Below are 16185 nucleotides of genomic sequence, written 5' to 3'. Positions count from 1 at the left end.
CCCCCCCAGGAGGTAGAAGCTGAGAGGCGGCTGCAGACAGGGGCTCCCCAAGCAGGCGGGAGCCTGAATCCATTGTGGAAGGTCTGTGCATAAACCCCCTGAGGGAACTGGGCCTGAGAGGCGGCCCTGCCCCAACCTGACCACCTGAACTTAATCTCACACTGAATAGCAGCCCTGCCCCCGCCAAAAACCCTAAGGCTGGAAGCAGCATTTGAATCTCAGACCCCAAACGCTGGCTGGGAGGATCAGGAGGAGAGGTGGATGTGAGAAGAATATTCAGAGGTCAAGTCACTGGCTGGGAAAATGCCCAGAAAAGGGAAAAGAAATAAGACAATAGAAGGTTACTTTCTTGGAGAACAGACATTTCCTCCCTTCCTTTCTGATGAGGAAGAACAATGCTTACCATCAGGCAAAGACACAGAAATCAAGGCTTCTGTGTCCCAGCCCACCCAATGGGCTCAGGCCATGGAAGAACTCAAAAAGAATTTTGAAAATCAAGTTAGAGAGGTGGAGGAAAAACTGGGAAGAGAAATGAGAGAGATGAAAGAAAAGCATGAAAAGCAGATCAGCTCCCTGCTAAAGGAGACCCAAAAAAATGTTGAAGAAATTAACACCTTGAAAACTAGCCTAACTCAATTGGCAAAAGAGGTTCAAAAAGCCAATGAGGAGAAGAATGCTTTCAAAAGCAGAATTAGCCAAATGGAAAAGGAAATTCAAAAGCTCACTGAAGAAAATAGTTCTTTCAAAATTAAAATGGCACAGATGGAGGCTAATGACTTTATGAGAAAGCAAGATATCACAGAACAAAGAGAGAAGAATGGAAAAATGGAAGATAATGTGAAATATCTCATTGGAAAAACAACAGACCTGGAAAATAGATCCAGGAGAGACAATTTAAAAATTATGGGACTACCTGAAAGCCATGATCAAAAGAAGAGCCTAGACATCATCTTTCATGAAATTATCAAGGAAAACTGCCCTGAGATTCTAGAACCAGAGGGCAAAATAAGTATTCAAGGAATCCACCGATCACTGCCTGAAAGAGATCCAAAAAGAGAAACTCCTAGGAACATTGTGGCCAAATTCCAGAGTTCCCAGGTCAAGGAGAAAATATTGCAAGCAGCTAGAAAGAAACAATTCAAGTATTGTGGAAATACAATCAGGATAACACAAGATCTAGCAGCCTCTACATTAAGGAATTGAAGGGCATGGAATAGGATATTCCAGAAGTCAAAGGCACTAGGACTAAAACCAAGAATCACCTACCCAGCAAAACTGAGTATAATACTTCAGGGGAAAAATTGGTCTTTCAATGAAATAGAGGATTTTCAAGTATTCTTGATGAAAAGACCAGAGCTGAAAAGAAAATTTGACTTTCAAACACAAGAATGAAGAGAACCATGAAAAGGTGAACAGCAAAGAGAAGTCATAAGGGACTTACTAAAGCTGAACTGTTTACATTCCTACATGGAAAGACAATATTTGTAACTCTTGAAACATTTCAGTATCTGGGTACTGGGTGGGAGTACACACACACACACATGCACACACGCACACATACATAGACAGAGTGCACAGAGTGAATTGAAGAGGATGGGATCATATCTTAAAAAAAAAAATGAAATCAAGCAGTGAGAGAGAAATATATTGGGAGGAGAAAGGGAGAAATTGAATGGGGCAAATTATCTCTCATAAAAGAGGCAAGCAAAAGACTCATTAGTGGAGGGATAAAGAGGGGAGGTGAGAGAAAAACATGAAGTCTACTCTCATCACATTCCACTAAAGGAAAGAATAAAATGCACACTCATTTTGGTAGGAAAACCTATCTCACAATACAGGAAAGTGGGGGATAAGGGGATAAGCAGGGTGGAGGGGATGATAGAAGGGAGGGCATGGGGAAGAGAGTGCAATTCGAGGTCGACACTCATGGGGAGGGATAAGATTAAAAGAGAATAGAAGTAATGGGGGACAGGATAGGATGGAGGGAAATATAGTTAGTCCTATACAACACAACTATTATGGAAGTCATTTGCAAAACTACACAGATTTGGCCTATATTGAATTGCTTGCTTTCCAAAGGGAAGGGGTGGAGAGGGAGGGAGGTAAAGAAGGTGGAACTCAAAGTGATAGGATCAACTGTCGAGTAATGTTCTTGCCACTAGGAAATAAGAAATACAGGTAAAGGGGTATAGAAAGCTATCTGGCCCTACAGGACAAAAGAGAAGACGGAGACAAGGGCAGAGAGGGATGATAGAAGGGAGAGCAGATTGGTCATAGGGGCAATTAGAATGCTTGGTGTTTGGGGGGGAGGGGATAAAAGGGGAGAAAATTTGTAACCCAAAATTTTGTGAAAATGAATGTTAAAAGTTAAATAAATAAATTTAATAATAATAAAAAAAGATTTACTATGTGTTTTTCTCATGACAGCCCTGTGAGAATGTACTTAAAGTATTAGAGGTGAGATAACAGGTTCGGAGATGGTGATTTATTCCAGGTTGTATGACTAGTAAGGGTTAGGGGGATAATTTAAACACAGGTCCAACATTCTTCCCATCATCCCCATCATTCATTCATTCATTTATTCAGCAAGTGTTTATTAAGGGCCTAACTGCTGTATGTTGGGCCCTGTGCAGTTACTGGGGATATGAATGCAGAAACAAAACAACTCGGTCCCCCGAGATGTTACATTTTATGTGTGGCTATAGAGAATACACTTCAGTTGTGTTTCCATAGAAACAATGTATTGTAAGTGTGTGTATTTACAACAAACTCCCATTTTGCCTGGGCTTTTCTCCTTTTTCCTTTATAGATCTATGTCTCCTACTCCCTCCAGAATATCTACATCTGGATGCCCCACTAGTCAATGTGTTTACTCAATGCATTTACTTTTTCCCTAAAACCTGCTTCTCCTTCTTTCTCAAAAATACTTAATTTTGTTGTTGTTGTTGTGTTTGTCCTTTGCTCTCGAAGAGGACCATGACATCAAGATGATGACATGACTTGCAGCTGACTTTGATTTGAATAAGGGAGGGCTGTGCGAGGTCACCAACCTCACTTTCTTCACCTGAGCCATCTGGATCCAGTGGCCTGATATTCAGGAGGATTGGAGATGGCCCAGGATGCAATGTGAGACATTGACCCTTTTAGCCTAAGGTCTTATCACAATTTCACTTTGAGTGAGATACACCCATTCAATGAATAGGGTTCTTTAAATTACTCAAGGGATGACCCCTTCAGTCAAAAAAAGAAAAAGAAAAATCAAACTGGGAGAGGAAGACCTGGTTCCTGGGTAAAAGAGAAACAATTACTATTTAGTTATTACAATATCTACTCTGTGCTAAGTGGGTGGGGACTTGTTATCCAGTCTACGAGCTACAGAGTGAATTGGGTTTAAGGCTTGATCTTTGAGCAAGAAAGGTAAACCCAAAGGAAAAAAGGCAGCTTTGGGGCTGAACACCAGAGAGGACAGGAGGGGAGGGGAGGGGAGAAAAGGAGCTGCTACTCATGGGGTGGGGAGAGTTTAGGCTAAATGACATCTAAGGTTCCTTCCAGTCCCAAATTTTTGATCCTATCATCTCTCTCTCATAAGCTCTCATTTTTCTCCCTCACTTTGTCATCTCTATGTTAATGATTCTCAAATCTACCTATCCTGCCCCAGACTCTCTGCTGACCTCCAGTCTCATGTAAGCCCTGTCCCAAAGCCCATTGGTAGAGAACTCTCTCCTTATATTAGTGGAGATGCATGCCTTTCCCTGCATGAGGGGTGGGGTAGAAAGGGCAAGAGAAAGAGAGCTTCAGTTTTCATCCAGTCTTATTGAGTCTTTTTTGGGACTCCAAGCTTTAAGTTACTCTGGGCATCTCTGCCTTCTAGCTTTGAAAAGGACAATGGAAGAGGCCAATCCTACTTCAGGTTGCTGAAGGAAAAGACTCTAGGAAAGACAAAGGGGAAAGCAACTTCCTTGAACTATTTAGGTTCTTTGAGTTTTCTTTCATAGTCATAAAATGATTAAGAGACATTTTGCTGAGATATCAAATAGCCAAAAAAAAAAAAAAAAGAAAATATAGAAGAAAATGGAGTTCGTCATGTGAACTCTTAACAAATCACTTTTAGCTCTTAAAAATCCTCCCTCATCATACTCTTATTATCACTTACTTGACTATTGCCTCTTTAAAACTTTTCCTTGCCTCCATTTTTTCCCCTTTCCAATCCATCTCTCATTCCACTACCAGGATAATCTTCCTATTTGTCTGATCATAGATCATAAATGTAGAACTAGAAGAGATGTCAGAGCCAGTTAGTTCATACAACATCTCCCTCCCCCCCACCTCTTTATTTTACAGATGAGGAACAGAGGTAAATAATTCATCAATTTCACACAGGTGACATTTGAAGGTGACATCTGAACCTGGGTCACAAGAGCATAGTTTTACAGCTGAAAGGAACCTTAGAAGCCCATTCACCTAGAAACTGGGACACAGAGAGGGGAAATGGTTTGTCCAGATCTGGCCTGGACTCAGAATAACCTGGCTTGTTTTATGAAACAAGTCATGTTATTAAGGGAATTTGTTTTGTGAAGTTTAATTTCCATCAGAGAACCACACTTGAGGACCTAGAGGGCCACATGTGGCCTCAAGGCCAAAGGTTCCCTACCTCTAGTCCAGCATCACACAGTAAGAGTCTGAGGTAGGATTTGAATGTAGGTCTTCCTGACTCCCAGTACAAACCTACCCACTGAGCCACCTGGCCGCTCCTAGAGTTCATGTTCTTTCCACTTGCCACATCACTTCTCTGCTTGTTAAGCTTCAAACCCCTGTGCCTGATATTCCAAGTTTCTTTAAAATTACCCACAATGACACCACCTGGCTTTTCTTTTTATTGATATATTTTTACTGTGAATTTAATAACAAACATTTCTAAATGCAAATAAAAAAGATTACATAAGCAAATGTGAACCTCCACGACATAAAATTTTTTAAAGCGTCTATTAAATGTAGCAAGATAGTAACAGCATCACCCAGTTTGTGTCCTCTTATGAGCTTCTTTGGGGATCTGTAGTTACAGGAAGGCTCTGAATGTAGTCACAAGGTGTTAATGAGGTGTTGAGCTAACTTGTCAAGGCTGCATCTAGCAACCTGTAGGAGGAACAAGTGCTCCCTCTCAGAGGGTCAAGAGTAGCTGAGAAAAGTAACTCATGCCTCAGGGGGATGAATTGAAATAGCTAAACCCTGAGGAGCTCAAGGCTCAGAGCAGGGGGCACCTGGTAGCTTTTAAAGAGAGTCACTGGTGGAGCTGCGAGCGCATCCAACCATTCTGGAGAGCAATTTGGAACTATGCCCAAAGGACTACAAAAATGTGCATACCCTTTGACCCAGCAATATCGCTACTAGGACTATATCCCCAAGAGATCATAAAAATGGGAAAGGGTCCCACATGTACAAAAATATTTATAGCAGCACTCTATGTAGTTGCCAAAAACTGGAAGTCAAGGGGATGTCCATCAATTGGGGAATGGCTGAATAAATTATGGTATATGAATGTAATGGAGTACTATTGTGCCATAAGAAATGATGAACAAGAAGACTTCAGAGAGGCCTGGAAGGACTTATATGACCTGATGCTGAGTGAAAGGAGCAGAACCAGGAGAACTTTATGCACAGCAACAACCACAGTGTGTGAGAGTTTTTTCTGGTAGACTTAGATTTTTGTAATAACACAAGAACTTCTTACCAAAAAAAAAAAAAAAATCCCAATGGAGGATCTCAAGGCAAAATGCCTGCCACACTCAGAGAGAGAAATATGGAAGTCACTCACATATTGTAGCAGATCATGTTTGTGTATGTGTATGTGTTTGTGTATCATGTTCTGATTTGTTATACGATTTTTTTCATTTATCTTAGTCTGACTACATAGCATGACTATAGTGAAAATATACTCAATAGGAAAGTATATGTAGAATCTATACAGAATTGTATGCAGTCGTGGGGAGGGAGGGGGGTAGTGGGGAGTAGGTGGGGAGGGATAAAATCGCAATTGTATGGCAGTGATTGTTAAACATTACAAAATAAAAAAAAAAAAAAGAGAGTCACATAGTACAGACAGACACAGAAACAGAGACCACAGGCAGGAAGTTGATTCCAGGAGCAGGACCTCCAGCAATCTAGAGTCAACCCAGAAGAGAAGCAGACCCTAGAAAGCCAGAGTGAGAACTCTGTAAACAGAAAAAAGACAACAAGGTCCTCAGGTCAGTCAATCAACAAGTTTTTATTAAGCACTTACTGCATGCCAGGCATTGTGCTAAACTGAGGAAGCAAAGATAGGCCAAATATAATCCTTGCTCTCAAAGAGCTCCACATCTAATGGGGGAGACAACATGAAAGCAACATGTACAAACAAAATATATATGGAGTAAATTGAAGCTAATCAATAGAGGGAATACACTAGCATGGGGGGAGGGGTAGCAGGGTTGTCAGGAAAAGCTTCTCATGGAAGATAGGATTTCAGCTGGGGCTTAAAGGAAGCCAGGGAAGTTAAGAGGTGGGGAGGAGACAGGAGAATATTCACCAGTCATGCTGACCTATTTGCTGTCCTTCACACATGATGCTCCATCACACATGATGTCTTTGCCTTTGCAGCGTCTGCCCCTCATGCTTTGAATGCCCTCGCTCCTTACCTCTGATTTCTTTAAGATTCAGTTCAAATAGCATTGTCTTTGCTGTCCAGCAAAGAGTTCATTATAACTAGGATGTCTCTCAACAGAATAGTCTTGTTCATCCATCTTTCCATTCATTCCAAACACAATCACTAAACATTCAGGCTAGGACCTAGGGTCTCTGATTTAGAAAGAGATGGGAAAGCTAAGAAGAGAGCCAGGGGTGACAGCTCTCTGATCCCAAAAGGGCAAAGAACAATGGTGGAGCTCTGAAATATGGTTCCTGAAATATGCAGAATTTAGAATAGGGAAGGTTCTATTTTAATAAGTTTTTAAATTTAAAAGAGTCCTGCCCTTATGGAGCTCACAGTATAACTGTCTAGTAAGGAGAATGTCATATTAACATAAAATAATGTAATTATATGTAATTATCAACAATCATTTCCATCTCTGCACATCTGGAAAATTAATCAACAAATCTAGAAGCATTTATTGAGTTCTTACTGTATGTCAGGCATGGAGGATACAAAGATAAAGCAAAAATAGCTCTTGCTCTCAAGGAATTTACATTCAAATGAGGGAGACAATATAGACATAGGTACAAGATACGTACACGATCAACAATGTTAGACAAGAAGGCAGTAGCAAGAGTCAATCACGAACAGCATCCTGCAGAAGTTGGCACCCTTAAAGGAAGCCAAGGGTTCTAAGAGCCAGAGGTGAGGAGTAAGGGCATTCAAAGTAGGAGGAATGGATGGTGAAAAGGCAAAGAGATAGAAGATGGAGCATCGTGTATGAGGAACAGCAAGTGAGCCAGTATGACTGGTGGGTAGACCTGGGAACAGAGAATTAGGCAAGACTGAAAAATAGGAAGGGGACAAGGTGTGAAGCACTTCAAGTGACCAACAGGAATTTAAATTTGATCTAGAGGCAATAAGAAGCCACTGAGTGGGAGGAGGAGTAACATGGTCAGAACTACACATTAGGAAAATCATTTTGATAGCTAAATGAAAGATGAATAGATGAAAGATAAAGAGATGAGGCTGAAAGATCCCTTACTTAGGAAGCTACTGCAGTAGAATTGACAAGGTGTGGTGAAAGCATGGACTGTGAGAGTAGCTGAGTGAATAGAGGTAAGGGGATGTGTACCAGGGATAATGTGGAGGCAGAACAACAAGACTGAGCAAATGACTGAATGTGTCAGGTGGTAGAGATTTAAGAGAGTTAGGAATCAAGGATAATGCCAATGTTAACTTGGGTGACTTGAAGGATAGTGGTGCCAATGAGAGGAAAAGATAGAGGGGTGGCCATGGGGAAAAAGATAATGAATTCTGTTTTGGATAAGTTGAGATTTAAATGCCTACGGGACATTCCAGTTTGAAATGTCCACTAGGCAACTGTCGACATGAGGCTGGAGCTCATAAGGGAGATTAGTTTTGGCTGTCTAGTTCCTGGAATCATTTGTATAGAAATGATGATTAAAGCCATGGGTGGTTATGAGAATGCCAAGTAAGAGATTACAGAGAGAAAAGAGAAGAGGGCCTAGGACACCCACAGTTAGTAGATGTGACCTGAATGAAGATCCTGTGATGGAGATGGAGAAATCAGAAGAAAACAAGAGGTAAGACAAGAGAAAAACTAAGAGAGCAATGTCATGAAAATTTAGAGAGGAGACCATTGAGGAGGTGGTTTATTGTGTTAAATGGATGAGGAAAGAGAAAAGGCCATGACAGTTGCCACTTTAAAAGATCATTGGTAACTTTGGAGAAAGCAGTCATGAATGATGAGGCTAATGCCAGGTTGTAGAGGGGTTTAGAAGCGACTAAGAAAAGGCAACTTCACATTCTCCAGCTGTCTTTGTCTCAGTCCTGAGAGGAGTAGGGATGGAGGGGAGCTCTTCCTGAGCCCTCTCTCCTCATATCTATACCTACTGCTCCTGACTTACTGCTTGCCAGGCCTGCCCATCTGCTTCCCATCCTCAAAACATCCTGTGTGTTTGGGAGCTACATTTCAGGGCTCCTCCATTGTTCTTACTCTCTCAGGATCAGAGAGCTGCTGGCCCCCACCCTCTTCTTGGCTTACCCATCTCTTTCTAAATCAGAGGCCCTAGGACCTAACAAAAATCCTTAGGGCTGGAGGAACTCTCCCAGCAATACTTAGTATCCTGCCCACTTCCTCTCTTCATCCTCCATTAATTAGACAGACCTGTCCAAACACAACAGAACAAAATGAGATTTAGAGGACAGCACATGGCCTCTGTGTACATAAGCTTCCAGTCTTTCTGCTTTCTCAGCACCAGGAGCTCCCATCCATCTTATACACACATTGGCCCTTTAGGAATTGTTCTGTGTGTTAAAAGCAAAGGAAGATGATCTAAGCCCTACTCGAGTCATTAAAACCCAGAAAGATGCAACTGAGAGACAGCTGAAGTACTGAAATGAAAAATATTAGGTTAGTGGTTTTCCCTCTCCCTAAGAGCTGCTAATGGCTGTACTCAGGCAGTAAAAGGTCACTAAGCTATCAGACAGGTACTTATTGGATTTGATTCTTATGACATATTTTCCAATCTTTGCCAATGCATCAAGTAGGAGGAGGTATATCAGTGTGCCAAGAATGGCAGGAATTCATAAAAGTAAAATCCCTCGGAAAGAGGCCTGAAAACAGAGAAAGAAAAAAAGCAGAGAAAGATGGTCAGAGCTGAAAAGGATCAAAGTCATTCATCATTCAAGACTGACTTCAAGTGCTACTACCCCCATGAGGCTTTTCATGAGTCCCCCAGTTATTAGCTTTCCCCCTTCCTCCTTGAAATTCATACAAATATTTTGTATTAACTCATAAGTATATATGCTGTTGCTATTCTCAGCTTTAAGTAGATGGTGTTCATTCTTCGTTGCCAAAGAAGAGGATTGTGAGTTCTTTGAAGGGACTGCTGAATTTTTTTCCCTTGTGTCCTCTGCACAGTGAATCATTCTTAATAAATATTTAAATTGAAGTGAATACAGTCCAACTTCTTCATTTTATTGGTTAGAAAAACTGAGGTGCAAAGAGAGGAAATAAGCTACTAGAGGCAATGATGGGGCTCTGACAAAATTCTCTTGAATCCCAGGTCAGTATTTTCCCACTATTCTCAATTGCCTTCCAAGTGCCCAGGGTATATCAAAAGGTTATTCAGGGAACTAGATCCCCCCTGAAGTCACAAAGTAAGATGTGAAATAATAACAGCTCTCATTTATATGACAATTTATTTACAAAACACCATCTGTAGCTCCTTACTGGCCACAGGACTTTAGCACCCAAGGTTCTCCACCATTTGATCACAGCCTTACTTGGGGCTTCATCCTATATCACACGCTTCCCTTTCACATATGCTGATATTCCATGCCAAGTTAATAAATACTTATTAAGTGCCTACTATGTGCCATGCTACTTATGTGCCAAGTACAATGGGTACAAAGAAAGGCAAAAACAGTTCCTGCCCTCGGGGAGCTCACAACTTAATGGGGAAAGACAATATGAAAACAATAAGATATATTCAGGATAAAATGGAGATAAGTGTCAGAGGAATGGAACTACCCTTAAGGAGGATGGGAAAAGCTTCTTTCAGAAAGAGGGATTTTAGCTAAGACTTGATAGAAGTGAAAAAGATAAAGGTAAGGAGGGAGAAAATTCCAAATATGAGGGACAGCCAGTGAAAATGCATGGAGTATGAAAATGCATGCTCCTAAGCTGGAGTATCTTGTATGATGAAGAGTCAACAGGCCAGTGTCACTGGATGGTTGGGTACATGGTGGGGAGTAATAATTCTCCTGCTATTGCCTAATCCTGTCCTGCTGTCCCACCTTTGTGCATGGACAGAAGGCATCCTTCATGTCATAAATGTTTCCCTTCGTCATGCGCATGTAAAATCTTTTCCTCCAAGGTCTGGAGCAGACAGCATTTTCTCAATGAAGCCTTCCTGTTTCCCCCAGCTAAAGGCAGGTTCTGGCATCTCCTGTTTTCCTAGAGTCCTTTGACTTGATTTCTCTCCTTTTCTCCAAAACCATTCTACCTTCTAGCATAAAATTACTTATGTATACGTTATAATCTCTCGATTAGATTGTAGCTCTCTAAAGAACTAAGTTACTGCTTATATTTCCAAACAAACAGTGCCAAACGAATGTCCTGCACAGAGAGAGTTGAAGGTTTGTTGAATTGAAGGAATTCGGTCTGAGAAAACTTACTGAGAGTCAAGACCATAAGATTCAGGATTTTTCACAAAGGCCTAATAGGTATGAGCACTGCCTAGCCCTTTTCAGGGCTACTTGGATTCTACTTTAGGTGTCTACCTGATTCATCCAATTCTAACCTGTGGCTCCAAAAAGTTGTATTGTGGGTAGCAGCCACACCCCAATAAAACCATCTTGGAAAATGGGCTAAACTAGGTTAAGGGAAACAGAGGGGCTTCAAACCCATCAGTGAGTTAGGGGGGTGTCTACCTCATGCAAACGAAGATTTCCCCTGGTGGAATGGGCAGATGAAAATATTTATTCCAATAGCCATGAAGGTAGCTGAAGCAGGCATTGTGGAACCCTTAGAGCTTGGCTGGACATCAAAGATGTCAAGGTCATCCACTGAATCCCATGCCATCACTACCTGTCTTGACTTGTCTTGACATTGGACTTCAAGGAGTCTAGAAGAGAGAGTGAGGCTGATGACATCATGCAACTCTGGTTCACTGAAATTCAATTTATGCAAGACATCACTTTACCATTTTTACATACCTCGAAGTCCTGTGGTGACATGAAAGTGATGAAGCAGCAGGTATGGATACACTGGGAGCTGCTGTCACAACCTGGCATACAGGCAGCTTAAGTCATAGGATCATCTTCTCATTGGACGGAAGAAGCAGTGGGATTCAGCAAAAACCCTGGGTATCTGAGCAGCATTTTTCATGAGTTACAAGTATCATTTTTCCATGTAGGAATATAAACACTTTAACCTTATTATGTCCCTTGTGATTTCTCTTTCCTGTGTACCTTTTTACATTTGTCCTGAGTCTTGTATTTGAAAGTTAAATTTTCTATTCAGCCCTGGTCTTTTCATCAAGAATGTTTGAAAATGGAGCAAAGATGGCAAAGTAGAAGCAGAGATCTGCCTGAGCTCTCCACCCAAACCCCTTCAAATACCTGTAGAAAATGACTCTGAACAAATTCTAGAGCAGCAGTAGACACAAAATGACAGAGTGAAACAGATTTCTGGGCCAAGACAATCTGAACAGGAGGGGTCTACTGCACCAGGCTTGGGTGGTCTGGCCCCAGCATGGCAGCAGCCATTGCTGCAATAGCCACTTGCCTCTGGAACTTTGAGCTTACAGATGGTTGGGGAAATCGAGTGACTGATCTGGGTCTCAGTACTGAGTGGAGATCCTGAGGTGAGAAGAAGTGCTGGCATGGCAGAGCTGGTGGCAGCTGAAGACAGGGAATCCTACTCTCAGATGCAGGGCAGAAAAGAGTGCCTGTAGTTGCTCACAGAAGAGAGTACAGGCCAGGGGAAGAGTAAATACCTCTCCTTTGATCATACCACTGGAGCTGAGAATTTACAGGTCCCTGGAGATATCTCCTGACAGCAGCTGCACAAAGCCCCTGAAACTTGGGACAGTGCACTCTCCACTTAACAGGGAGCTCAGAGGGGAAAATGACCAGAAGGGGGGAAAATAAGACCATAGAAGGTCACTTTCTGTGTGAAAAATATATTTTCTTATGACAAGAAAGATCAAAGTGTACAACCAGAGGAAGACAGCAAGGTCAAGGCTCCTACAGCCAAAGCCTCTAAGAAAAATATCAAATGGTGTGAGACCATGGAAAAGTTCAAAAAGGATTTTGAAAATCAAGGAAGAGAAGTAGAGGAAAAATTGGAAAGAGAAATGAGAGTGATGCAAGAAAATCATGAAAAACAAGTCAACTGCTTGCTAAAAGGGGTCTCCCAAAAATGCTGAAGAAAATAAAACCTTTAAAAATATAATAACCCAAATGGCAAAAGAGATCCAAAAAGTCAAAGAAGAGAAGAATGCCTGAAAAAGCAGAATTGGCCAAATGGAAAAGGAGGTCCAAAAGCTCACTGAAGAAAATAATTCCTTCAAAATTAGAATGGAGCAAATGGAAGTTAATGACTTTATGAGAAACCAAGAAATCATAAAACAAAACCAAAAGAATGAAAAGTAGAAGACAATGTGAAATATCTGACTGGAAAAACAAGTGACCTGGAAAATAGATACAGGAGAGATAATTTAAAAATTATTGATCTATCTCAAAACCATGATCAAAAAAGGAGCCCAGACATCATCTTTCAAGAAATTATTAAGGAAAACTGCCCAGATATACTAGGATCAGAGGGCAAAATAGAAATGGAAAGAATCCAATAATCACCTCCTGAAGGAGATCCCAAAAGGAAAATTCCTAGGAATATTGTAGCCAAATTCCAGAGATCCTAGGTCATGTAGAAAATATTACAAGCAGCCAGAAAGAAACAACTCAAGGATTGTGGAAATACAAACAGGGTAACACAGGATTTAGCAGCTTCTAAACTACAGGACCAGAGGGCTTGGAATAAGGAGCTAGGATTAAAACTAAGAATCACGTACCCAGAAAAACTGAGTATAATATTTCATGGGGGAAAAAAAGGAATTTCAATGAAATAGAAGACTTTCAAACATTCTTGTTGAAAAGATCAGAACTGAATAGAAAATTTGACTTTCAAATACAAGAATCAAGAGAAACATGAAAGGGTAAAAAGGAAAGAAAATCCATAAGGGGCTCTTTAAAGCTGAACTATCTATATTTCAATATGGAAAAAATGGTATTTGTATCTCATGAGACCTTTCTCAGTAGAGGGAATATGTGTGTGCATGTATGTGTGTGTGTGTGTATGTATGTGTACACACAGATGGCACAGGGTGAGTTCACTATGAAGGGAGGATACCTAAAAAATAAAATTAAGTGTTGATAGGAATGAACTGGAAGAGAAAGGGAGAGGTAGAATGTAGTAAAGCATCTCACATAAAAGAGGGAACAAAGATCTTTTACAGTGGAAGGGAAGAAGGGGGAGGCAAGAGGGAATAAGTGAGTGTTACTCTCATTGGAATTGGTATAAGGAGTAAATAACACATTCAATTGGGTATGGAAATCTATCTTAACATACAGGAAGGCAAGGGAGAAGGGGATAGGAGACGGAGAATAGAAGGGATGGAAGATTGTTGGAAGGAGTAATCAGAAGAAAACACTATTGTAGGGAGACAGGTCAAGGGAGCAAATGGAATAAATGGAGGGGAACACAGGATAGAGGGAAATGTGGTGGTTCTTCTTTCACATGACTGTTATGAAAATGTTTTGCATGGCTACACACATATGACCTATATCAAATTGCTTGCTTTCTCAATGAAGGTGGGTGAGGAGGGAGGGAGAGAATGTAGAATTCAAAGCTTTAGAGATGAATGTTAAAAATTGTTTTTGCATGCAACTGGGAAATAAGTTGTACAGGCAATGAGGCATAGAAATCTATCTTGCCCCACAGGAAAACAGAGGTGAGAGGGATGGAAGAAGCAGTGATAGAAGGGAGGGCAGATTGAAGAACGAAATGGTTGGGGTGCACACTGCCCTGGGGTGGGGGAAGGGGAGAGATGGGGAGAAAATTTGGAATTCAAAACCTTGCGGAAGTAAATGTTGAAAATTGAAAATAAATTATATAATAAAAAAAATAAAAACGCTTGAAAGTCCTCTATTTCATTTAATGTCCATTTCCCCCCTGAAGGATTACACTGAGTTTTGCTGGGTAGGTGATTCTTGGTTGTAATCCCAGTTCCTTTATCCTCTGGAATATTACATTCCAAGCCCTCTGATCTTTTAATATAGAAGCTGCTAGATCTTTTATTATTATTAGTAGTAGTAGTAGTAGCAATCTATTTGTTTTCAGTTTTCTACAATCACTTCCATAAGTCTTAGATTTTCTCCCCCTCCCTCCCCAAAACTGCATGCAATCTTATATGGGTTCTACACATACATTCTTCTTAGATACCTTTTCACATTGGTCATGTTGCATAGAAGAATTAAAATGAATGGGAGAAATCATGAGAAAAACCAAAACAAAACACAAGAGAAAATATTTTGCTTCATTTTGCGATCCAATTCCATAGTTCTTTCTCTGGATGTGAAAGGTACTTTGCCTCAAGAGCTCATTGGGAATATTTTAGGTTCCTGTATTGCTGTGAGGGGCTAAGTCTACCAGAAAAATTCTTCGCACACTGTGATTGTTAACTATGTACAATGTTCTCCTGGTTCTGCTCCATTCACTCAGCATCAGTTCATATAAGTCCTTCCAAGTCTCTCTAAAGTCTTTCTGTTCATCATTTCTTATAGCACAACAGTATTTCATTACATTCTTACACCACAACTTGTTCAGCCATTCCCCAATTGATGGGCATCCCCTCAATTTCCAGTTCTTAGCCACCACAAAGAGAGCTGAAGCTGCTAAATCTCATGAATCCTAACAAGTATCCACAACACTTGCTTCTTTCCAGGTGCTTGAAATGTTTTCTCTTTTGACCTAGAAGCTCTGGAATTTGGCTATAATATTCCTGGGAGTTTTCATTTTGAGATCTCTTTCAGGAAGTGATTAGTGGATTCTTCTGACTTCTATTTTACCCTCTGGTTCTAGGTTATCAATTTCCCTTGATAATTTCTTGAAACATGATGTCTGGGCTTTTTGTTTTTGTTTAAATCATGGTCCTCAGGTAGTTTGTATGTATGGGCGCACACACATTTACCAAGGCAATCAGGGTTAAGTGCCTTGCCCAAGGTCACATGGCTAGTAAGAGTCCAATAATTTTTTAATGATCTCTCCTGGGTCTATTTTCTCAGTCAGTTATTTTTCCAATGAGATTATTTTAAACTGTCTTCTATTTTTTTTTTCATTCTTTGGGTTTTGTTTTATTGTTTCTTGACTTCCTGTAGTCACTATAGCTTCCATTTGCTCAACTCTAATTTTTAAGGAATTATTCTTTGCTGAGGTGTACCTCCTTTTTCATCTGGCCAATTCTGCTTTTTAAGGAGCTTTTTCTTCATTCAATTTTTGTGGCTCTTTTTCTATTTGGTCAGTTCTGCTTTTCAGTGCATTATTCTCCTCACTGGCTTTTGTACCTCTTTTATTATTTGGCCTAGTCTTGTTACTTAAGATGTTATTTTCTTCAGTATTTTTTTGTGTGTCTCCTTTACCAAGCTTTTGACTTGTTTTTCACGATTTTTTTGTATCACTCTCATTTCTCATTTTTCCTCTACATTTATTTCATTTTCAAAATCCTGTTTGAGCCCCTCCAATGGCCTGAGACCATTTATATTGTTCTTGGAGGCTTTGGATGTTGCTTTGCCTTTGTTATCTCTTGAGAGTGTGTTCTGTTCTTCCTTGTCACCATAATAACTTTCTTTGGTCAGTTTTTTTTTTCTGTCATTTGCTCATTTTTCCAGTCTATTTCTTGACTTGTAAATCTTTTGTTAAAGTAGGGCTC

This window comes from Notamacropus eugenii, chromosome 5, assembly GCF_028372415.1.
Source record: "Notamacropus eugenii isolate mMacEug1 chromosome 5, mMacEug1.pri_v2, whole genome shotgun sequence".
In the NCBI taxonomy this organism is placed as follows: domain Eukaryota; kingdom Metazoa; phylum Chordata; class Mammalia; order Diprotodontia; family Macropodidae; genus Notamacropus; species Notamacropus eugenii.
The sequence above is the reverse complement of the archived record's forward strand: the minus strand, read 5'-3'. Positions refer to the sequence as shown.